Source organism: Ambystoma mexicanum, chromosome 3q (assembly GCF_040938575.1).
Source record: "Ambystoma mexicanum isolate Mex_15411 chromosome 3q, UKY_AmexF1_1, whole genome shotgun sequence".
In the NCBI taxonomy this organism is placed as follows: domain Eukaryota; kingdom Metazoa; phylum Chordata; class Amphibia; order Caudata; family Ambystomatidae; genus Ambystoma; species Ambystoma mexicanum.
The window spans coordinates 816,028,292-816,054,912 of record NC_090926.1 but is presented as its reverse complement, the minus strand read 5'-3'; positions in this window follow the sequence as shown (position 1 = coordinate 816,054,912).

Below are 26,621 nucleotides of genomic sequence, written 5' to 3'. Positions count from 1 at the left end.
CAAGGATGTCCCTTGAAGGATTATCAAGAGATTTTGAACTTTCGCAGCTCTGGGTGTCAAGCAGCACTATGCCAGGGTATCCCCTCTTCTGGTTGGTAGACAGCAATCTGCCTTCCAGCAGTCACCAACACTCCTCTGGACACTGGGTGACACAACTGGATGTTTTTGACTCAATATGTTCAAGCACTCCTCTTCTGGACTCACAAAGACCCCTTCTTCAGATGGCAGGCACAGAGAACTGGCTTCTAGGGCACTAAAGATGAAGAGTAGCAGGTGCACGACAGTCCCTCGTAGCTCAGGAAGAGGTCTCCTATCCAGGTCCTCTCTTGATTCCATCCTAGGGTCAGCTCAGCAGTCTTCAGATTTCTTGTGGAAATGCAGCTGCAGATTCCTTCCCCCGACCGGACCCAGGATTCAAGATTCAGGTTTCAGTTTCAGAACAGCTTCAGTTTCAAGATTCAGCTTCATAATAAATTGATGAGTGAGATGTCCCCAGATATACACATTGGTTATCCATTCACTCAGGCTGAGCCAGGCTTAGCCGCCAATCATTCACGAGTGCATTCATGCCGGCAGGCAGCCAATCAGGCTCACAGTCATTCAGGCCATTCACTCCACCCAGACACCCATAATACAGAATGTAGATTGGAGAAAGCACACAGCCTTTTAGCACACTACACTGAATTCACTCCAGTTTCAGTGTGACATTGTGTAATACAACTAAAACCAGACACCCACAACACAGAATGTGAATTCACTTCAGACTCCATTCATACAGGTCCCATCCCAAGGGTGTACCCACAACACACAGCCCCTGTGAAGGTTCCAGTGAGTCTGACAGGAGGCAGCCCCAGAGCCATATATAGTCTCTCCCCCCAACAGCCAGTCAGAAAGAAAGGGACGGAGTCAGGGCTTCTCAGGACTTTGGGAAATAAGGTGTAAAGGCAATAGTAACAAAGAGGCTAAGTGGCCATCTTGCCTTTCTTAATGAATTCATTGATTCCTATGGCAGGGCCTGGGTGTCTCAAAAATTGAAGACACTCAGAGCCACTTACAAGTGGGCATGGAGCTGCCACCAGCCCATACCCTGCTTTGTGGGCAACAAACAGGTACCCCACAACACACATAAAGGGTACAAGGGTGTACCCCCGCCCATGGATGCCACAAGGGTATCCCATGAGTAGTGTTCACTAAAATGAAAAATGAAGATCTATACTGCCAGACGTCCAGGCTGGACCTCAGTGGCAGAAAACATACAGAAAACACACACAGAGATGTGGTAGGACAAAGACTAGGAGGCTCTGTCCTTCCAAAATGCCTTTCCAGGATCACAATCCATTTTACTTATCGATGAAGAATTTTCAGCTACAGATCGTAAAGAGCAGAAGAATGTTCGTTGTGAACAAAGAGTCCAATTGAGTTTAGAAGGGACTATTTTTTCCAAAAATTGATAGGAGCAAGGGGTGAAGATTTGCAGAGCTGGAGGAAAGAGGGAATCTCAGAAGAATGGGTGGCACGGGGTAACTAGAGAATGTGGAAATACAAGGCCCATATTTTAAAAACATTTTATTTTGTTGATTAGACATTGTGTTGGGAGGCTATAACGTTTACTTACCAAATATTATTAGTATTAATTCAATGTATTAGCATTGTAATTGGGTTTCTGGGAACAGATTCCGAGATTACTGTTGCTTATAACGGCTCCAATATGTTTTCGTATACTTCTGACTTGAAATTGAATGTGTGCGTGTGATTGTAAGCTTTACTAGGTCCCTTCATCTAATAAGAAGTGAGAGTCTGAGTTTGGAATGGTGGAGATTGTGCCGGTGGAAGGCTTAATACATACTCACATATTGATCGGCTTTTAACATCAGGTATGTGCACACAAAATGTAAAAAGGGTTGGAATTAACATCTGACCATGCACCAGTTTGCATTGAGTTGTCATTAACCTTCCCAATGCCGAAAACTAGCTTCTGGAAAATGAACACTACATTGCTTCATGATGTGGAGACTGTGGACAAAATTGTGGAGGAAGCTAAGTATTTTGTGGGAAAGAACTGGACGGATGAAGTGTCCATGGAACCTGTCTGAGAGGCATTTAAATGCTACATGAGAGGTATGTTGATTGGCCTTTCAAGGAAAAAGCACAAGATAAGGGAGCTGGAGGAGAGGTTGTTAAAGGAATAAATGTATACAATTGAAGCACTATGTATGATAAATTCAACTGCAGAACTAGGTTCAAAATTAAAAATCAAGAAATGTAAACTTGAAAAAATACTGCTTGGCAAAGCAGAGAGGCTATTATTCATACCCAGATGCAATTACTGCGAAGGTGGTGAGAAGTGTGACCGGCTACTGGCACATCGACTAAGGGTCTCGGAGAGTGAGAGATCGATCACTGCAATTATGGGAGCATCAGGAGTAACCACATTTGAACCAACGGAAATCAACAAAGAATTCAGTGATTATTACTCAAAACTGTATACTTCTGAGGCGAGAACGAATGAAGAAGACCTGAAGGATTACATAGAAGGGTGTTTTTTAAAGGAAATAGGTGATGAAAGAGAATACATTTGGAAGCTGATCTTAATGTGGAGGAATTTAAGAAAGCTGCTTACCACCTGAATTTAGGGAAATGTCCTGGGCCAGATGGCATACTGACGTAAATGTACAAAATGATGCCAGATGTGGCTTATGAACTAATGTGCTTGATGTATTCTTCAAGCAATAAAAGGTTACTCCCATCCACCACCAGGCACACCTCTATTTCCATATCTCTGAAAAAAGGCAGATGCCCATTAGAAATTAGTAGCTATAGGCCTATAATCCTAATTATTATACAATATACTGGCAAGTACTGGCTATGCGATTGGAGAACATGTTATGCAAGATTATTGACCCCAGACAGGCAGGCTTTATCAAGGGGAGACATGCATCAGAAATGATGCGCCGACTGATTCTGACATTTTATGCAAGTCGGAAATTGACAACAGATGCAGTGGTCATGTTTCTAGATGCAGAGAAGGCATTTAATTGCATAGAATGGAACTTCTTGGAAACGACTTTGAAAGGTTTTGGCCAAGGAGAAAATCTGCTTCAATGGATACAGCTGCTATACTCGAGACCGACAGCCAGTATGAATGCGAACGGTCTATCAGAGAGTTTTTAATTGGGAAGAGGTACGAGACAGGGATGTCCACTGTCACCATTGCTGTTCGTTCTCGCGATGGAACCTTTAGCGGAAAGGATCAGAAGAGATCCATCAATGAGAGGATTCCAATTCTGTGAAGCATCACAAAAGCTCTGGTTGTATGCTGACGACATGTTGTTGGTGACACATGATGTAGATACATCGGTTCCAGCAGCAATGAGACAAATCAACACATTTCATGACTTCTCAGGATACAAGATAAACTGGTCAAAATCAGAAGCCATGGCAATATCAGTGAGATGTACAAGTGGGCAACTAAGTAGCTACGGTTTCAATTTGTGCCCTGAAACAATGACATTTTTGGGCATCTGGTTAACCAGAGACATGGATCACAAGATGGAAGTGAATTTGAAAAGTTTGCAGGAGAACCTGAAGAAAGACAAAGACAGATGGTCTGAATTAAAACTAAGCCCATGAGGGAGAGTTAACGCAATCAAGATGACTACAGCCCGTGCATAAATTACATCCTGAGTATGATCCTGTTATCCGCAAAATTAGAGAGTATGATACAATCTTTCTTATGGAAAGGAAAACAACCACGCTTGAAGTTATGGCAGCTACAGCTACTGCCAGAAAGAGGAGGTCTGGGAGTTCCAGACTTTAATAACTATCATCTGGCTTTCACAGCAAGACACTTACTTCCGTTCATTGAGGATTCAACAGATGTTTGGGCACAAGCGGAGACAAGCAGATGTACGCCACTATCACCAAGGGCGATTCTGACATCAGTGGATGGAAATGGATGTACATCTTACCCACCAACCAAATTCTTGAAGGAATGTTGGCAAGGTCTGGTTAGGCTGACCAAAGAGAATGTGTTCTGGTCCAAACATTCGTCATTATGGCTTAACCCGGGGATTGAGATGGATGAAAAACCGATGCTCTGGGTAAATTGGTTCCTGTGTGATATTTGATGGCTGGGCGACCTATTTAAAGAGAAAAAGTGGATCACTTGTAATAGTCTGATCGCTGAAAAAGGGGTGGAAGTCTGCTCATATGCAGAATATTGGAGACTAAAGAGGAGAATTGGCGTGAGAATCCCATAGGAAAGCAAAGACTGTGCAGAATGGCTGGAAGAATTCAATTTATCTGGTCATATTGCTTCAAAGGTCTACAAACTCCTGGCTAAATACAAAGAGATTAACGAAAATCTACTCGGAAAATGGTCAAAAGCAATTGGTTCAGAAATTAGTGAGCGCAGATGGGACAATATATGCAGGAATGTGAGTATGACATCATTACACTTGGGAGAAAGAGCAAGGCAGATACACATTTTAAACAGAGTATACTGGACTCCGCTAAAACTGCAGCACTCGGGAAAGTCAGTTGTGCATTGCAGGACAAACGCTTTTTCCCTTTTGAGAATCCAGCATTGCGAGCAGTGAGGAGGCTCTTGCTGGTGCCTGTGCTTCCTGGAGGAGGCGGGCTTCTGCGAGTCACGTGACGTATCACGTGACATTGTTAGCAACAAAACGCCGAGCCATCCACCCTCGCGGCGTTAAGCCCGTAGGAGACAAGCCCTCTGGCTGTTGTGCGGCTGTTTGGCGCAGTCGGCGCAAAAATCTACATGTGACTTGCAGGAGAACCAACAGCAGCCAACAACAGCCGAGGTGAACTCGAGGTAAGGTCTACATCGTTTATAATACCTGCTCATACAACGTGAGACTGCGGGAAATTATATCCTTTGATCACGCTGTATTGTCTAATTACGACCCGATAAAAGTCCTTTTTCCTCGGGTCTGATATAACTAAAGTGACTATTTAGCACTACACCTTCACCCTTGGTAGTGAGCACTTTTGACGTAAAGTGACTAACTACCCCAGTCTTATTGGAAGTGTAGACACATTGCTTATCACTTTCTACTAACAAACGGTGTATACATCACAGATTATTGATTAAACTAAAACTTGATGAAACTCCGTAGCACCAAAGACATGGAAGGGGCAGGGAATGGATCGTATTTAAATCAAAGCTGTGAAGTGATCATACCAACTGCTCAATTCGCTCAGGAGAATGCTAATCTGATGAATGGACAAGAAATCCAAGTACTGGTACATGCGGATGAAAATCATAGTACTCCTACAAAAAGTCAGATAGAGAAAAATCCAAATATCGCTATAATGAATAATTGGAAAAAAGGGTTGGAATACACTATCTCAACAAGAAAAATACAAAGCAAAATAGAAAATCATTTCGGGAAGAAACGATATAAAAGCCACAGTGACATCGAAGGCGAATCCCTCATTCTTTGGGAAGAACCAAGACACTCTCAAACCCCGACTTCTAGCACAGAAATACACATTGTTGCAGCACACCTGGAAAAAGAAACCTGTACCTCATCTGAGGAAGACAACGCATTCACCCCAACCCCACAAAACTCACAATCTTCATCAGCTGTCGTACAGCTAATGCTAGAACAAAGGGACTCAGAAAGAAAAGACGATGAAGAAGTAACAACACATCCAAATACAGACACATTGAACGCACTGAACTTTGTTCTTAGCTCATTGGTTTCAGTCTTTGAGATGCTAAAAGGAGAAGTCCAATCGCAAAATGGGACATTGCTAGAAATGACTAAAGAAATTTCTCTTTGTGACTCTACTTTAGTGGGCCTGGCAAATGCCATCAATACAAAACTGAGCACCCCAATTCAGGCACTGAATATTGAGATTGTAAAACAAGGACTCGACATCTCCTCTATCCAGCAATCTCTGAAAGAAAAAAATCAAACTGAAAACCAAAACAACACACTTTTGAAAGAGATTTTGTCAACCTTGAAGGGACAACTGCCCCCAGTTCAAATAGAAGAAACCCCAGAAAAAATTCAGGAATACTCATTGGAGGACACCCCACTTTCAGATTCAATAATGGAAGAATTCTTAAGATTAGCTACATTACTAGAGGAAGAGGCAGATATTGGAAAAAACACAAAAGAAACTAAATCTGATAACCAAAAAGCCAATCAGGTAGGCAAACGTCAGGAATGGCAAGAACAAGGGGAACAAACATCAAGAGGCAGACGAAAAAGGAGAAATCACTTGGCAAAGAGAAAGAGCTCTAAATCTTCACAGTCTAAAAACAAAAATAAACACAATAAAGGGCCGAAGCAAAATAAAATTGGAAAAGACAAAGGTAAGATCCAGGGAAAAATACTATCCGTTGGGACTAGTGAGGAGCAGGAAACCATGGTGGGCGATTCTAAAACTCCTCATATCGGCACAAAAAAAAAAAAAATAAACTTAAAATAGGAAAAGGAAATCAGAAGGCCAAAATTGATATCTGTACAAAGATCAATTTAACTAAGGACATACAATTGGACGATATAGTTCCAATAACGAAAGCAAGCATTGGCTTACAAACAGAGGAGCTGACAGGACAAAAAAACAATCTAAAACAGAAAAACATAGAGATTGGAAAGGATCTGGAAAAACAGATAAACCTAGAGGAAACAACAAGAAAAAAAAACCTAGTCGCTCAACCTCAAAAAGAGAACATAGCCAAAGCAGTCAAATGGGCCCCAATTTTCACACAAAAAATAAGGCAGTCTGTAGTAAATAGAACTTGTGGGAATGTCACTGCCACAAATCAACAGGAAAACAGGAAAATTGCCCCCATCTTTTTAACAAAGAAGCCGTTGGCTTTCAAGGACCCAAGCACAACCCTTCCAGGTGTAATTGTTCCAGCAAACATGCCGGGGAAAAATACACCTGAAATAAATGACAACCAAATCAAAAACGGAGAAGGGAAATTTGTCAAACTCGTTACCCAGATGTATCGTGAGGAGAATGTTGCAGGTATCCACACACTCTCCGAAATATGCGATAAACCAACTGAAAACACATCAGTGGGAAATGCCAATGAAAGGATTTGGTTGAGATTGCGCTCAAACCACGGCCACTATAAATCTTTAAACCGGGGAGTGATTCTGAACATAATACAAAAAATAGGAGACCTTCACTCTTTAAAATCCAACGACAGCGAAAGCGTGAAATTTCCGTTGTCAAGTGATCCATTCCTGGTTGAACTCATTATGACTTCAGCGAACGCAAGAAACGATATCCTGCGAAACTCAATTGAGTTGGAATCCTATGGACTGGAAGTTTCATACAATGACAAGAAAAACAACATTATGGCCAAACACCGCATTCTCCCATGCCCAAACAAAGAAACAATGTATCAAAATGAGGTAATCCTCACAAAGCAAGGTAGTTTAGAAAAAGATCTCAAAGCAAAAGAAAACACCCTTACGCTCCTACCAGACATATTGTCAGAAGTTCTGAAGAAGCTGGGCTTGGGCACACAAAGACTTTAGAAAGAACCATGTTAACATCTTTAGTTGGAACACAAGAGGCTCTAGCGTCATCAGAGGCAAAGAAACAAGGTCATACTTATTCAATCAGGGGGATGCGATTCTTTTACAAGAAACCTGGCTGGTTAATCCGCTATACATCGAAGGGTATATGGTTCATTGTTTGTCAGCCGTACAAAAAGCACTGGGCCGGCCCTCAGGAGGCTTACTAATAGCACTAAATAACCAAGTCTTTAAAAATGTAAAGGAAATATGGAATAATCCCCAGGGCATTCAGGCATGCAGAGCTGAAGTATCTATACAAGAAACTACCACAATTTGGGTCTTTGTAAACATTTACTGGAACCCTGCAACATCGAAACTAGACTGTTTTCTAGAGAACTTAGCATCTCTATTCGAACTGCTAAAAACAACTCTAGTTTCTAGTAAGATTGTGGTAGCTGGAGACTTCAATACGAATTGCTTATATCCCCTAAAAGGAGACCGAGATCGAGCAACACATAGGAAAATTACTCTGGGAAAACAATGGCAGGATTTTATGGAACAATGGGATCTCCATATGGTAGTGGGCTCACAGGAGGGTGCAAAAGAACCATATATAACCTGGAGAAGAGGGAACTCATCCTCAGCCTTAGACTATATCTTTGTTTCAAAAACTCTGCATGCTTCGCCCTATACACTAAAAATAAAACAGGAGTCTGGTAGTGACCACAGTAGACTGGAGTTGTCACTCGAAAATATTCTAACAACAGAAGCTGAACGAGAACTACAGTTGCTTGAGGGGAAGAAAGGAAAACTTAGAGTCGTAAAATATAAAGATGGGGGAACTAATTTAAATGGAAAACTCAAAAAGATTCCTGAACACATATGGAAATCACAATGCGATCCACACCGATTTACCAACTTTCTATGGGCAACTCTAGCACCCAAATACTTAGCGGGAGAAGCCAAACAGAAACACCTGCATGCCTTTGACGAATCCACACAAAGAAGAAAAAGAGAGCATAGGAAAACGTTAAGAGACATCAAAAAGGCAGGACTTTCAGTGGAGGATATGAAAACTGAAATAAGAATCCAAAAAGCCAATTACAAATCATGGTCGATCTCACATAATGCTCTTCGGATACAAACAGATGGCGAGCACATACTTAAAACACTCAGAGAAAAAAATAGCAAGAACTTCTGGGAAGTAATGAACCAGTTCGAAGGGGAGCACACACAATCATTATGTAACTTAGTTTCAGAAGATGACTGGGTGAGCTACCTGACAGAGACATATAAGAGCGACGACATCCGCGAATTTAGACCCAAACCAGATATCCATTGGCAACTTAATTTCTGTGAAGAAGACATACGGGAAATTATAGCCAGTTCCTCATCATCTAAAGCATCGGGTCTAAACGGCTTGACCTATCAGGCACTGAAAAGCGAACCAACATTGTGGTCAAAGTTATTATCCGCTCTCTTTAAAGAAATACTAAAGCAACGAACCTTTCCAGCATCTTGGAAAACGGCCCTTATAGTACCTTTCTTTAAATCTGGGGATCGTCGTATACCAATGAACTATAGACCGATAGCATTGTTGGACATTGAAAGCAAAGTCTTCATGAAACTATTACTGTCTCATGTCTCGAAATGGGTCGATGATTTTAATATTCTATCACGCTTCCAAACAGGATTCCGCAAAGGCCACTCAACATCTATCAATGGCCTGATTCTAAACATCTTGAATGAGCAAAAGAGAGGGGGGAAAAAACAAATGCTGTACGGAGCCTGGATAGATCTGTCTAAAGCTTTCGATCAGGTTGAACGAGTCCTATTGTGGGACAAACTCCGGAACTGGGGAATGCCAGAATCTCTTCTATCAATTTTAGTGGAACTTCATAAAAACACCAACCTAAGAATACGGCTCGACGCAAGGGGTCATCTGTCTAGACTAGTTGAAGTTAATAGAGGTGTAAGACAAGGGTGTTTGGGGGCGCCTCTGTTCTTCAACTTGTTCTTGGCAGATATGGGCCATTTTCTAGAAACGTCTGCCTTGATAAGCCCAACACTAAATGGGAGGAAAATCTGCTGGTTGGCGTACGCGGATGACATAGTTCTCCTCGATAGAACACCAATTGGGCTACAACACCTACTTGACAAACTGAACGAATATGTAGGACTAAACAAATTGACAGTTAATCCATCTAAATCAAACATTTTGATTTTCAAGCATTCATTGTCAAAAGCAAAATACATAAATTGGAACATGGGAGGAGAACGGATCAAAACAGTAGAAACCATAAAATATTTGGGATATAACATCTATGCCCATCCAGCAACATACAAAGTAGAAAAAGAAGTGTCAGCTAAAATAACACAATTCACATCACAGATGATTAAGCTAAATTACAAATTTTGTAAGTTCTCCATTTTGCCTCTGGTAAAGTTCTATCTCGCCAAAGTTGTTCCAGTTGTTCTATACGGACTAGAAGCAAAACCGGATCTTTGGTTCATAAACTGGGACAGCTATGAGGGTCGCCTCTGGAAAAGAGTTTTGGGTCTCCCAAATTGTGCATCCTTAAAAAGCCTAAGATTTGAACTAGGCCTAAAATCTCTAAACTGTATGGCCGACTGGAAGCTCATTTCACTGTTCAGGGAAATAACACTAAGCAAGGACTCGACGTTGTATGGAGACCTCAAACACGAAGTACTATTGAAAAAATCCACTATTCTCATTACGCTGGAAAGGAAAACGTTGGAAATACTAAAGAAATTAAATCTAAATGAAGAAACTCTGGCTCTAAATCCACTTAAAGTAAAATGCAGACTAGAAGAACGGGACTGGATCGAAACAGTGGAGAAAGTAAGAGAGGACCCAAATCAAAACATATTTTTGAAGGGAGAAAAGAAACTTGGTTCTCTCTCATGCTATCTACTGAAATCTCCAAATAGAAAATTGCGTTCAGACTTCCTCAGAATGAGATTGAACCTCGTCCACTGTGGGGCTGTTCTGGTAAAACGTAATCAAGGACAGATGGCAATAAAATTGTGCTCAATCTGCTCAAACCCTGCCAAACAAACGTTAAAGCATATCCTGATGGATTGTGAAGGCACTTGGCCTCAGCGACTAAGATTCTTCAGAGGTCTGGTACGGAGGGAGGAAGACATACTTACAGACTTCCTCTGGGACAGAATTATCTCAGGGAAAAATGCTGCACTTACGTTTGCAGCAACCCAGGTGCTAATAGAAAGTGGTCTGATAATCTAACACAACGATCCAAAGGATAAATGTACCTAAGCATGGAATTCACAGGACTAGAAAAATTTGGCAGGGTTGGTGGACAGTAAGAAAGTTTAACACAAGTTTTGTCTTTTTTTGTATTTAATGCAAATTGTTTTGTATTGTTTTTCCTTTTGTAAAGGCTTAAGCCAAAACAAATTAAAAAAAAAAAATAAATAAATAAAAAAAAAAAAAAACTGCATGCAAGGGGTTTGTTAGAATCTGAGGAATGTTGGAGGTGCAAACACATGGAGGGCATATTTGAACATATGATATGGGAATGCAGCGTTTTGAGGGTATTTTGGCAAGAACCTCAATAAATATGAACAACGGTTTAAGGTTGGATATCGATTACGATTATGCAGCCATTGTAATGGGGGAAGAGGACTTAATAACTGACTTGTCATACCCGCAGAAGTGCTGGTTCTTCCGGGCATCTCTGATGACGAAACAAATTATATTGCGAGAATAGAAAAATTAGCAACCACCTTCTGCCAATGCATGGCTGACCCATATGCATAGAATGTCATTAATGGAGAGGGTGATTATGTACAGGAATAAGAAGAGAAACCTGTATGATGGAATTTGGGGAAGGTTTTTGGAGTTGTTTTAATTTAACTGCTCAGTATACATGTGATTCGTGATCTGCACTGTGAATTCTTAAGAATAAATAGTTCAACTGTACACTTTACCTGTGGGGTGGGAGGAAGGGGATGTATATATGTATGTGAAATGTTTGTGGTTGTGATGTAATTTGTGTTTATTTATCAATAAATATGTAAATACAAAATAAAAGAGAATGTGGAAATGTGTGGCAAAGTTATCTGCAGCATCTGACGTGGCAGAAAAAAACCTGTTAAGGTACAGACACTTAGCCATTTTTTTTGTGATTTAATGGCGATGGGAACTGAAGCCACACACTTCCCATTGCTGATCTGGCTGGAGGTAGAGCTGCCCAATTGGAAATTTTTTGGACATGTAGATTGTATGCCTATAGGCAGTTGCCTCCAGCCTGGTGAGGTGCGTGCAGTTTCACCACACTCCATTTGCCAATTATTATTATCCCCGAGGAGCACTTGGTCCTCGCCCGCCGAATTCCCAAAGTCACATCTGTGCCCCCTTTTCCCGCTGTGCTCCTTGCACATTCTAACTACCTTTCGGCGGCATCATCAAAAGCCTTAACATGCATTCCTGAGCAGTACCGACTGTTTAGTAACCCAGAGACATTCTTTTCATCTATCCTGGTGCCTGGAGCCCAAGCCACGGCAAATGCCAAATGGCTCAAGGTGATCCGGCATGAATTCTTACTGTTCATCTGAATTGGCGTTTAGTGCCATCAAAGAAGAACTTCAGCCCTGAGGGTCATGACTTTACAAAGTTGGTACATCCTCGACCTCCTAACAGCCATGGAGGTAGGGGTCTATCAGAAGATAGGGAGCACATGCTGTATGTTTGCGCCTCCCAAGGATTGGTAAAATGGGACCCTGACTCAGACTATAGCTGCCTTGCATAAGCTCAGAGTAATCATAGAAAATGAGGCAGGATTTACAAGTTATATGTGGTTAAATTTGCTTTTCTTTTGGGTACTGTCTTGGATGAGCCTCGTTGTGAAGGTTCTACTACCTATTTTGTTTCATTTTTGTTATTATCTTTTGTTCCTGTCAAATGCTCCTATGTTGTTGTTATTGTGCCCAGGTATCGAAAGCAGCTGCCATGATGACTGTGACACTGTCCAAACCTAGAATCACTACCATTTCATCTCACATAAGTACTTGGACTGAAGCGCTTTTGTGTCCTCCACCAAGTTAGGATGGTTGTGTGGAGCAGTGGGTAGATTACAGAAATGGTGGTGGGGAGGAGTTGGATTTGTTCAGCGGAGGAGTATGCCCATTTCGGGACGGGTATGAGAAATGATTGTAGGATTGTTGCCCAAGAAGATAATTATGATTTGTTAGTTAGAGTTTTAACTAAAGGGGGTGGGGGGTGTTTGGGTAGTCCAGAAAGGTCCCAACAATAAAGAGGGGTTCATGTTGCACGTGCCATATCTGTGACGGGTGTGCATTGAATTTGGTGCGATGTTGCAAATTCACAGTATTCAGTGTAGTTAAATGTAAATGGGATATGTTACTTTTGTGTTACTTTTGTTTAAATTGATACATATCGATACCCAGGAGTTTCATTTGTATTCCCAGATGTGTTGTGCGTACTGAAATGGTAGTCATCTATATTAGAATGTTCTGGGATACCAGTAAAGTAAGGGTGGATGAGATAGTTATCGCCAGTTCAAAGGGAACTTGTTCTTCCTAGTTTTTTTCATGGAAGCTGAAATATCCATGCAAACCATGTGCAATTACATTAGGGTGAAAGATTTCAGGCCAGTTGTGACCTGCAATAAATTATGGTTGTATATGAATGTGTAACTATGTGATGATGTTACAACCTACCAAAGAATAATCCCAAGAAGGGGTGTGCTAGGAATACAATCTGAAGATGGTAGTTAGTTTGGCTCGACATGGTCATCTAGCTCCTTCCCGGATGATTGTACAATAAACTTGCTTTACATACAAACGTGCACTTGTTCCTTAAGTGGTAGGCCTGCTTGGGTTACAGTGATTAGAGGCCCACCCATACACCCATTCCCCCAAGATTCATGTATCAATATAATATCAGAGTCATGCCGATTGTAAAATTGCCCCGCTTTAGCAAACAGATGGATGTGGCCTCTCGTGTTCCGGGAGGAAATATTAACATAATTCTTAGGAGCGCTGGCTGGGAACAGGTAAGAAAGACCAAAGCCACTCCTAACGGGATCTTGCTAAAGCTTCTTGTGCTGATGTTTTTTCCATTACTTTTGCTGCATGATTTACAGACAAACTCTCAGGCTTATCCCTAATAGCCTCAGATATCACCTCTTTTTTATTCCTTGTGGACACGCTCAATCTTGATTCAGACACTTTATCAATGTCATACTCAGGGTGACGGATTCTGAGTCAAGATAATGGAATCTAGATACAGAGGAACTGAACCCATCCAATTGTTCCATGTAGTCCAGGTCTGAGCTTTGTAGAACTCGAAGAGGTGGTCGATGGTTAAATAAATCAAGTAAAGGTCTGCAATTCATCGGCACACCACCATCTTCGAACAGATGAGAGATGGTAAATGATGTGGGAAGGAGCCCGGGTTTCAGATCCTTTGGGTAATGTCTTATCACCTTTGAACAGCTGCCACTGTACTCTCTTTTTGGACAACCTCAGCTACAGATGTAGATCCAGATTCAGTGACATCCATTGAGGTGCCTCTGACTTTTCTGATCCAAACGTTGTATGCACTGGTGGCGTGATCGATTCCTTCGCACACATCTCTGATAGTACTATTACCATCACCGGTCATTAGCCAAGTGGTTAAATTCCCCATTTTATTCTTAGATCTTTTCATTCTTCTGGCAGCTTGCTTACAAGCTCTCTTCTGGCCCAGAGCCACTTTTGGAGGTTGTGCTGTAGGTTCCATGACATCCTTATTTTGGATTGAGTTTTGTGTTGTACACTTTTTTGACCTGTAGGTTCCGTTCTTTCCTTCCAGTCTTTCTAGACACAATGTAGTGATAAATTGGCTTATTGGTTGTGCCTTGTTCCTTGGGAATCTCAACCAGGGTTGACTCCATCGGGTCGATGTTCACCCTCCAACCCTCATTAAGTAATTGCTCCACTGGTGGTGTTGTTATGCCACTGTTTAGATTGACTTTAATTTGTCGCCCGTTTCCATTGTTATCGACTGCCAAATTACCGTTGGCACTCTGTGTCATCAATTATAATGTGGTTTGACGTTGTGTTTCAACTGATATAAAATTACACAATTTCAAAAGAATTTTGAGTGCAATGTTAATAGTCTAATTTAGCACATTAGAACCACCATTTGCTTCACTGGTGCTAACCTAGTTTAAATCGGCAGACACAGTAGTTTGAAGGCTTTCACTTCCAACATTGCAATTTAGTTAATTTATAAGCCCTGTTAGGCGTGGTGGCCCAGAGAGTCTTTGGCTGGGGTGCATATTCGGTAGCATAAACTTTGAGTTGCTGTTAGCAACATGCTCTCGTCCAGGAGATGTGGGGCAATTTGTACTTGGTAGCTGATGGACATCTGCCTGTATGGATAAACATAGTTTTAATGGTGAGTTATTATTGTATATTTCAATGGATGTGTTCCTGCTTTCCACTTGAATTCCCACTCCTAATGTAGGTATTTCATCTGCGCTCATGCATTTTTTGCTGCTGTCTTAAAATATATTCTGATTTTGAGATTGTCAGTGTCAGAAGGGTTTGGTATTTGCTGAGAGGCAGAATTCTTCAGTATGGTTTCTTTTCCTCTGTTCATTTCAGCTTCCCTTGTTTCTTCTGAGGGATTTTATTTTGAATATTTTGGTTTGCGTTGCGCTGTAGGTTATAATTCCTTTTTCCTGTGATTTAAATGAGGACCCTGCCCTGGTCATAGAGTATAAGCAATAAAGCTCAAGGCACACGACTGAAGCAGCTACAGACTGCTCACAGCTGAGTCTCCTATTTCCTCTCACACACGTGTGCGCTATCAGCCACCATGGCTAATCCCCTTCACTATCGTGAGTGGGGGTTTAGATTCTATTAAAGACACAAAGGCGAGTATTATGCATCAACTTTTTTATCTACTCATCCAGCAGCAAAGAAAAAAGGCATTTTAAAGACATTTATTTTTTTAGATATCATTAAAGGTTTCATAAGCAATGTGTAACAGAGCTCCTTAAGAGCTGGGGTCATGACCCACAGAACGACCAATCATGGTCATGACCCCCAGAACGAACACTACAGTTCCCAGCACATAAAGGTCCTTGTTATGAGTCCTTCTTCCTCTTCTTTAGAGCTTGGAAAAGCTTTACCACGGCACATTGACAGAGCTCAAATCAGTATGTAGCACAAACAATATCCTCTGAAACACTTTCCATTCCCTCTGTCATTAGAACCTGATTGAAGATAGAAACAACCGGGTGGTTGGGAGGCACAAATAGTCTTAGGGCCTCATTACGACCGAGGCGGTAACCATGGCGTTATTAGCGCCATGGTTGCGCCGGAACCTTACCGATATAGCCATGGTGAATGGGGCAATTACCGCCCCATTCCAAGGTTGGCGGGGGCGGTAATTCCCCATTCATCATGGCCCTTCCCCATTCCCATTTTTGCCCCCATAGGGCTCAATGGGAATGGGGCAGGCGGTAATAACGGTACCGCAAATTGCGGTACGGTTATTACCTCCAAAGTCCCTTTGCGGGTCCTGTCCTTAACGCTTGGTAAAACCAGGCATTAAGGGAGGACCCACAAAGGGACCTCAGAATAGGGCGGTAAGGGATTACCGGCACCAGTGCCCTTACCGGTACCGGTAATCCCTTACTGCCAGGGTTGTAATGAGGCCTTTAGAGTCCTCATTACTTAAATACACAAATATGTAGCAATTATGAAAAGTATACCATTCGTAAAACTATGATAAACCTTGAAAGGGAAGAAACAGTGATATTGTCGTCAGTTAATGAAGTAGGGAAAACAAACTTGTGGGTACTTTTACCCAACAATATTGATTATATGTACCCATTGCAATGTCGTTACAGACTGTTCTAACCATGATAAACCCTTTTGAGGCCTGGAAAACCTGCATTCCGCTATCATTTAAATGGGATCAGGTAATATTGTCCCCATATATATGGTTGCCATACAATAATGTTGCAGGGAAAAGGTTGTGTAGACATTATATATGTTGATCATATATATGGGGACAAGAAGAGTGTGGGTTGCGGGGGTGTCCCCCGCTCTCCTTGAAAAAACAACATGTAATAATGTCTCTGCAAAAAAACAGAATTTTTTCATCAACTTTTTTGCCAGGTTACATTTTTGCGGGCACATTATCACATGGAACCATTTAAACAAGAAAGATAAACAGTTGTGGAGTATAAGACACAGGAAAATAAACCCTATTGTTTTGAGGAGAAATAATGTCAAACCAGCTTATTGACGCAAGACGTGCCATAAATGTTTGAAGGAATACAAATACAGCTACAACATAGTAAACCATCTTGGTGTAATACTGGAACAATCTTACAATGCACTTTTATTTGATGTCTTCCGTGTACACACGTTTTTTTTTTGTTGAGAATGACTGTCAGTGGAATTAGCAACCCCTTCTTTATGAGGGAAGGATCCATTCTGTGATAAAATAAGAGTTGTACTCCAGTATGAGACCATCCCATAACATGAATGGTGTGTAATCCCCTGCGTTTGCAAGCTTGCAGGGATCGAAAATAAACAATTCCTGGGCAAATTAAACTATCGTCCTTGAAATTCTAAGGGTGTTCATATTATAAATGGAATGAGAGTGTGGTTCCCAAAGGAAACACTTTCAGCAGGGATAAATGTCAATAGGACATTATGAGTTATTAACATGTCAACCATAAAAGTTCATGAGAACCTAGAGGGACCTGAAACAAGGGGAAACCCTAATGACTAAAACCTCCTTAATCTGGATACCCACTGGGACATAAGGCTGAAACAAAATGCCCTACATTTCACTGAACATAGTTATGCAGAGCTAATGTTGCAAAATAAACTACAATGGTGATCCTTCACCTTAGTAGGATGAAAAACTGAAATCAAAAACTATAGTTTCCCAGAAACAAAGTAAAGATAAGGAACATGACTGTGTTCCCCCTTACAAATGCTTGACTATAAACAATTATTACGTTGTTCCTCCTCAAAAGAAAGGAGACTCCACTGTGAGAAACTGAAAGGTGTCTCACATGCTAGTCCCCGTGGATCTGTCATCCAGGTGGGCAGGACACGGCCATGGCGTTTGGATCCAGTACTTGGAAGTGGACCAGTGCGAGAGGATCACCTGGGTGAAGGGTCTTCGGGGAGTGGGACACCGGATGGCGAGACGCGGTATCCCCTTCCCTGTGACACCTTTAGCCCATCCTACCAGGTAGGACACTTAGGAGCTCAAACTCCCCCTTCACAACACTTACATTTTCTCACAGACAGCTTGCTATGAGAGAAAACGGACTAATAGCCGAGCCGTATACCTGACATGCCCCAATACGATAGTCAGGCAATTACTGACCATCACACTCACACATGACTTACATTACATTTCCCCACACGGATAAAAGGGGGAGCACCAGGGCACGCTCTGAGCAAGGCAAAGCACACAAGTAAGCAGCAGTTTCAAGATGGCAGTTTAATACGAGGCGAAAGATGGCAATACAGAAGGGGATCACAAGGAGGGAAGTGCCCTTGACCCTTTCGACGAGAAACCGCTACTTTCACGAAACCTCGAGAATAGAAAGCGTAAGACCAGGAAACCAGGCTGAAGAATCCTGCATTGTGTCGGAGGTACATGAGGCTCTCCCACATCGTTAATCAAAGTAGGGAGAACGGCCTGCTACTGTGGTACTGTCCTTGGCTCTTACAACAAAGCAGCGCCATTGAAATCAACACAGCTAGTGAGTTGGGGAGGCCGATACCAGACCAGTCTGTGTTGAAGCCAAGGTTGCAAGTAGCAACAATGTACGGTGAACGCTAAAGCAAACAGTGTATAAAGCGTATGTGATAACCAACGCAAGTAAAATTGGACACCAGTTGAGTGATTGAACTTTGAAACCAAGATATGATACCTCAGACAAAGTGGTATGGCACTGTTGGTATTCAACTGAGAGGTGGCAAAAACAAAACAATGACAAAGGATTGTGAATCGAAGTAATCCTGCAACGGGTCAAGCAAAATCGCATGCACAATCGAAAGTCTTTGATGTTAATAGAGTAAAGAAAGGTAAAGTGAATTGGAAAATTGGTCCGAGCCTGGTGGAGGGAGACTGATTGAACATTGTGTTGAAATGTATCTGAGCCCGGCGGAGGGGGATTTGAGGTGAACCAGGAATTACCAGTGAAATTGGATACATGAAAATCCTACAAGCATTGTGTTAAAGAGGATCTGAGCATGGCTGAGGGGGATCCGCAGTGAATAGTGAATTACCTGAGAAATTGAGTGCATGTGAAATCCTGAGAGGAAAATAACTTATTGTTTGTTTGTCACATCAGGCCCTCTGAAAGAAGAGACTTTGAAAGGCAAAGAGACTTGGGCACGAAAGGCCCTGATTCTAATGTTTGAACTGCACCTTTCTGCTAGAGAGGGCAGAAACTGTGTTAAGCTTGAGTGTGTCACCTTGTCACGTGCTGAAAACATGGGGAAGGGACTTATCATTTCTTGAACACTTCTTTCTGTTACATAGCATTGTTACCCACACTACTTGTATTTAGAGGTAAGGATTGGCAATAGGTTTATTAGTATAGGCCCTTTTATTTTGACAAGACACCACTAGGACTGAGTTCTTATTATTTGGTGGTTGTAGCTTGCTCCCATCTTTAGATTTAGGATTAGATATGCGTTTTTTCAACCCTTTTTGAGGTTCAATAAACACCCTTGAAATGTGGTCACTTATGTCTGTTAAACTGTTGATACCATGCCTTCCTTACACCTCTCTTGAACTATAGATGGGTTTCCTGAGGTACCCCTGCCTGTGATGGCGCGAGGATGAAGAAAATCTTTCATTGGATCCGACCTTGAATCTTTCCACATTGATATTGTCTGACACCCTGTGAATAGTCTTACCTAACAAGGTGTCAATACCAGTTTCCTGTTAAAAATCCTATCTACGACAAAATACTTTCAGGAATTGCCATAAGGCATGTAGAAAACTTTACACTAATGGCAAATGAACAATACATGTTGTATAAAAGCACTGTCCCCCTGTTGGATACATGCACTGTACCCCTTGCAAATATTAAAAAAGCAAATTGTAATGTACCCCTAGGAGTGCAAATGCTCAAGAAATATGATCAGATTATTCCTAAATGTATGAGAAAAGCAAATTAAATGTCTAGAACAAAGATACACTTTGAACACCCAACAAATTCCCCGTGATCTGCGTCACTTGATGGTTTCACTCTAACATTGCTCCACCTCCCCCCCCCGAGCAACCCCACTTGAGAGTAGAGAAACAGGTTGCCATACCCCCGGGAGGGTGGGATAATGCTCGACTCCATGTCTTTAATAGAATCTATACCCCCACTCACGATAGTGAGGGGGATTAGCCATTCTAGGGCAAGACCGGAGGCTTCCTATTATGCAAGTTCAAAGCCACATTGTAGTGTTGTGTACCCTTGCTGGTGTGAACTAGGTATTACACCCAAGGAACATGACTACAAGCCACAATATCATATCCAGCTCCTTAACAAGTCCCTCACACCATTGAACCCACTTACTCACATGAGTCTAGATATTTTGTGGGGAAAAGGACATGCAAGAAGAATTTGAAACATTAAAGTGAACAGATCACAGGGGTCATATTGAAGTCTTAAAAGGGGGAACGAGATTAACTAGGCCCCCTTTGCCTAGCCACCCCCACCTAAGTGGATGAGAGACGTATTAAACAATAGCACCCTGCTGTGAACAAAGCCCAACTTACAAAAATTTGTATCAAATGATGTAAGTAACCCGTAAAGAAACTAGTGTAAAACCATATGAGAAGAGTAAGCTCTACAAATATACTACCTTTTGACTGTTTAGTTGCTGACTGTCAGTGAAGAAAACCACCTGGCCTCGATATGTCAGTGAACAAAAAAAGAGGGAGCCAGACATGTGATGTCATCAATGATGTCATCAATGACATTTGTGCTGTCATCTTTCATGTCATGGGTGTTAGTCTTAGCAGTGCACAGTGGTGGCAGGAGTTATGGATGCTTAGCTTACCATAACTAGCGAATTTCTGGGGTTTTCCGGTTTTACGTGTAACCATAATAATGGATAGGTTGGTATTACAATGTCAAAAAGTGAATGAGCAAGGTCAGGTTGATCAAAGAACATAGGACATTCAACATTACGGATGTACAGAATGTAGTATCTGAGTTGGGACAATCAAGTAGTTAATATTTGAGAGAAAATCTGATTCTTCTATTTGTTCATTCTCTATGGGCTCCTTGGGAAGAAGGCTAGAGAATTTAGTGGAATCATCAACAGATAGGTAGCCCATTAGGTGTGGGCACTATAAAGAGTTGAACAACAACATATATAACATGTCAACATGACAGTGTTTCGGCCACTTTGCGTGGAGCTAGGTGAGCTCTAGTGGTGTAGGCCTTCATCAGGACAGGAGTGTCTTTAGGAGAGGAATATCCTATGCAGTTGAATCCAAGGCTCAGATTTCGAAGTGGGAGAATCCACTTCCACAGGATGGAGTCTTCATCTTGTGTATAAAGCACGGTCGTGCTTATTGCGAGTGCGCGGTGCTGCCGAGCTGGTTCCTATGGCGGTTCCGTGCCTCTACGGCTGAGGCTGCGAGTGTTCACACTCGCAGCCTCAGCCCTAGAGACACGGCTCTACATTACACAGTAATGTTGAATGTCCTCTGTTCTTTGAAAACAACAGTATATTACCACACCAACTGCATTTAAAAATAAAAACTTTAGTGCAGAAAAACAGATTTTGTGATGATTCTGTGTCCACCCACTGATGGGGTGACCCACCGAGGGATGTAGCAGTGGTCGCTCTACAGCAGATAGATCAATCTGACTTTGCTCATTCGCTTTTTGATATTATTGTACCCACCTGGGTAGAGCAAGGCAGTAACCAGGTACCCTTTCGAATATTAGGTTGGTATTACTACAGAGTAGCTGTGTTAGGGAGAATTCTCTTCTATAGCTAATTTCCCTTACCTATAGAGTCCCCAAGCAGTTTTGCTGGATTTGAAGGGTTTATTTTTTCTCCTGCTAAGAGTGAGACCCTTTTTTCCCACTCTTAGACAGATTGTTAGTGTGTGTTTTAGGCTATCTTATGTGCCTATGGTCTATGGGGTTTTTCTCACCCTCATAGGAATCATCTTTTTACATGTGTGGTACACAGCACCCTCTGTGCCGTACCACAGGGGTGTCGTAGCGACCCCCAAACATAGACTCCATAACCTGGGACTGACTACTGTCTCCCAGGGCATGTAAAGTCCCCATTGACTTTACCAGTCAAATCTTATGAACAAAACCAGTGCAACCCACCTTACTATGGAGGTACTGGGAAGGGTTAATAGTTTTTCCCTAGTGTTCATTTACGAACGGGTAACGTACAGTCCCTCTATCAAAAGTTTCTGGCTGGTGGCAGTAGTTACTACTGTAAATATTCGACCGCAAATATTTCCCTATGGGATTTTCCCATTGTTCGAGGCTACCACATTTACTGACAGCCTCTTACATACCGCCAGTTTATTTTTATATTAACTTTACTGCAGGAGGTTTTTATTGCCAGAACTTTGATTTAATTTCTTTCTCGTGTCTTTCTCTATAGTCCTAACCCAGGTCGGGGATCCTTTGTTCGTCCTTTTGGCGGGCTTCTGCACAGAAGCCCTCCTCTAAGCGCCACTGAGTCTGGGGTAGACAGGATGTGTGGGAGGGGGAATAGGCACCCTGGACAGGGTTGCCTACGCAACCCAAGTCGCACTCTGCCCTGATAGACTGGGGGGTTCTCCCGCCAGGAGAGCCACCCCACTGTGTGAGTGACAGCTAGACTGATTGAATGGGGGTCTTGCTGCATAAAAGCAGGGTCCTGAGGACTGGAGGACAAGACGTCGCCACGGGAACTAAGAAGCCAAAGAGGAGAGAAGCCAAAGACATCTGCAACGACTGAACCACTGGTGAAGCCCTGCTGCAGATCCTCACCACTTTTCTCCAACAACTCGAGAAGATCTTCACCTGCAAGAGTCTTCTTCCCTTGAGCTGGTGGGGCCAACCAGTTTGCCAATCGTCTTCCAGTACCTGCCTTGATCGAATCGCCAGTTAGGAGACCGGATAGCCAGGCACCCGTCCACCCGGACCATGATTAAAAGGAGCATACCTTTTATTCGTTTGGCAGCACCGCGGCTGGTTTTAACCCTGGGCAGTGCAGTAATTCCAACCTTCCTCTGCGACGAGAGTCTCTCTTCCTCTGCTGGATCTCCTGAACTGCAGGAACTGCCAGTCACTACCGCCACCACAGGAGTCTCTTCCACTTTTAAGGAACATTGTTACACCAGGCCTCCCTTTTCATTGGGTACTGCTAAAGGTGTTTTAAATCCTTTACTTACCTACTGGGTTGGCCGCCCCTATCATCTAACATTGTCTTTCACCTTCTACAACCGCCTTTTCGAAACGTGTAACAAAGACCTGACTGCAGCTACAAGAACATTTTGCTCCTGGGCACTTTGCCCTGTACCACTGACTCTGGCACAGGCCTATGCACTCTGGCTTAATCTGTTACAACTGCCTTCTCTAGATTGCTTCTCACCTAGAAATGTGTTGGTGCACCTAAATCTTATAACCACCTTTTTCTTCCCTCTTTTTAAACTTGTGAAGTGCCATTTTGCTCGGTATATTCCTGTATAACTTAGCCTTTCCCTACCTTTTGAGAAATTGTTAGAGTGCCATTTTTGCTTGGTTTTCACTGTGCCGTTTTGCTCAGTTTTCACTCTTGCTCAAACTTGTCTACAATTTAAATAAGGAGTTGTGTATACTTTTCTTGACTGATTTAACTTGCTTTTATAATAGTGATTTGTGTGTGAACATCAGAGTGTGTAAAATAAATATATATATTCTTTTTGATACAAAGCTTTGGTCAGTGTTTCCATGTTCCATAGTAATGTAGTCCTAATGTGTAAACCCTGAATACTGCTCATCTCCCTCTTGAGATAAGTCTGACTGCTTAGCCACAGCTACCAATTAAGGGGCCGATTCATAGAACAAATGTGTGCCGAAAATCGTGGCGCAAGCATGAAAAAGCAAGCGTGCGATTCATGGAAGAGCATGCGCGTGTTTTCTCGGGGATGTACGCCAAATCCACGCGTGGCGCACATGGCGCACACGTCACTGCAACATCCCGAACGCTGTGCGCGACGCACACAGTGAAAGCGCACAACGTTAGCGCACACACCAAAAAGGGGGCGGAACATGGGCCGGAACACGCAGAATGGGGAACAACGCGTGAAAAAGAAGGCGTAACTGGGGAAGTACTGCAGGGAAATACACAGAACGCCCACACGCACGCGAACAACACGTATTCATGGAATTGAATACGGGAAACACGCGCACGCCAAAAGACGCGCACAGGCGTCAACACGTCTGCCACACGAAGGCAGGCGGAATTGTCCCCGCACGCAGTATAAAAGTGCGCGCAAAACAACAAACACGTATATACAGCTACAATGAATGCCCCATTTGTCGCAGCACTGATTGTGGGACGCCGCAGGAGGAGAATAGCCACGCCCCGCATTTTTTTGCCCCGGACCAGCCTTTTTGGGATGCCTGATGACCAGGTCTATGGCAGGTATAGGTTTCCACCTCGTATCATCCTAGAACTGGTCAGGGAGTGGGAAGATGACCTTACATCATCCACCCTGTGCTCCCAAGCATTGAGCCCTTGGAGAAGGGGCTCAATGTCCTGCATTTTTTGGCCACTGGGTCATTTCAGCGGACAACTGCCATAGTCGGGGGTGTCTCACAGGCCACACAGTCACGCTGCCTACACCAGGCAATCATGACTGTGCGCCCCTCAGTCTGCAGGCACATACACATGCCCAGAACACCCGCAGAAAGGCAGGCCGTGGTACAGGACTTTTACAGGGTGGCACACTTCCCCAAAGTGCTCGGTGCCATAGATTGCACCCATGTGGCCCTACGTCCACTTAGGGCCACTGAGCACATTTATTGAAACCGTAAGCGCTGGCATTCCATCAAAGTACAGGTTGTATGAGATGCCCATGGAATCATCACCTCTGTATATGCAAACTATCCTGGGTCTACCCATGACAGTTTCATTTACAGAATGTCTGACCTGAGCATGGACCTGGAAGCTCGGAAGCATGACGACACATGGCTCATTGGTGAGTACAAATGTCTGCGCACATGCATGCATGTCACATACAGACAAATACACAAACCCAACTAATGAAAACCATCCTAACCTCCCCAGGGGACAGTGCCTACCCTCTGAGCAACCACATGATGATGCCAATTCGAAACCCCACCACACCACCCCAGGTAAGATACAACGCTGCCCATATTGCAACCAGGGGCATAGTGGAGCGCACATTTGGAGTGCTCAAGTCACGGTTCCGCTCCCTTGACCGCTCTGGCGGCCAGCTACTATATGTACCCCCAGTAGTGTGCAGGATCATTGTGGCAGCAACTATCAAGAACCACATTGACTCCTTGGCTCCTGCCCTTGCTGACTTCTGCAATCACTCCTTCGCCTCTGGAGTCTTCCCATCCCCTCTCAAACACTCCCTTGTGCACCCCATTCTTAAGAAACCCTCTTCCGACCCTTCCTGACCAGCTAACTATCGCCCAATCTCTATCACTCCCTTCCTGGGCAAGCTCCTGGAGAAACTGGCCATCTCCCAGCTTAATCTCCATGCTGAATGTGTTGGTAGTCTTCATGACCATCAGTCTGGCTTCAGAGCTGCCAGAAGCACGGAAACTGCTCTCCTGAACATCCGTGAGGACCTGCTCTCGAACCTTGACTCTAACATTCCATGTGTTCTCATTTTGCTTGATCTCTCTTCTGCCTTTGATACTGTCAACCATACCATCCTGCTCAACCGTCTCCGTGATAACCTCGGTATCACTGGTCAGGCTCTGGCGTGGCTGACCTCTTTCCTCTCAAATCGACCCTCCCAGGTCCAACTGGGGTCTTTCCTCTCTGACATCTTCTTCTCTACCTGTGGTGTCCCCCAGGGATCTAACCTCTCTCCCTGGCTGTTCAACCAGTATCTGGCACTTCTCGCCCACCACATCGCCGCTCTCTGCCCCTACTTTCAGTGCTATGCGGATGATACCCAACTCATTTTCAGGCTACCCTCGGCCTCCTCTTCTCCTTCCCTCATCTCTGACTGTCTTTCTGCTATCCAGGAATGGTGTGCCGCCAACGACCTCTGCCTTAATGCCAGTAAGACTGAGATTCTACTCATCGGCACTCCCACTCCCTCCTTCCCTGCTGCTCTCTGGCCGGCCTCTCTGGGCCCTCTTCCTACTCCTACCTGCAAGGCAAAAAACCTTGGGGTCATCTTCGACTCCACACTCTCCTTCTCTCCTCACATATCCGACGTATCTAAGAAGTCACACTACCAGCTACACCTCCTCAGAGGTATCCTTCCTTTCCTCTCCTTCCCCCAGAAGCTCACTGTCTCTAGAGCCCTGGTTCTCTCTAAGCTGGACTACTGTAACAGCCTCTATCTTAATCTGCCCGCCTCTACTCTCCGCCCTTTGCAACTCATCCAGAACAGGACTGCAAGACTTGTCCTTGGCCTCAAGCCCAGGGACCGTATCTCTCCAGGACTGAAATCACTACACTGGCTCCCAGTGACTGCGAGGATCAAGTTCAAAACCCTCTGCATTGTCCACAAGGCCGTCTGGGGCCTTGGGCCAAAATACCTTCAACTCTCTCTTCCTAAATATCTTCCTTCTCGAGCTCTTCGCTCATCCGCCTCCAACTCCCTCAGGGTCAGCCGCTTCTCCAAACAACGAGTTGGGGGCAGATCTCTTTCCACTGCAGGGGCCTCCCTCTGGAACAGCCTTCCTACCTCCCTGAAACTTGAGGAGAACCACCTCCGGTTCCGGAAGCACCTCAAAACCTTCCTCTTTGCCTCCGCTTTCTCTCCCCCTCTCCCCTGCTAGTACTACTGAAACTGCACTGAATCTGCAACTGGGCCATTCACCGTTCTCGGCCCAGCCACTCTCCCCTGCACTGCCT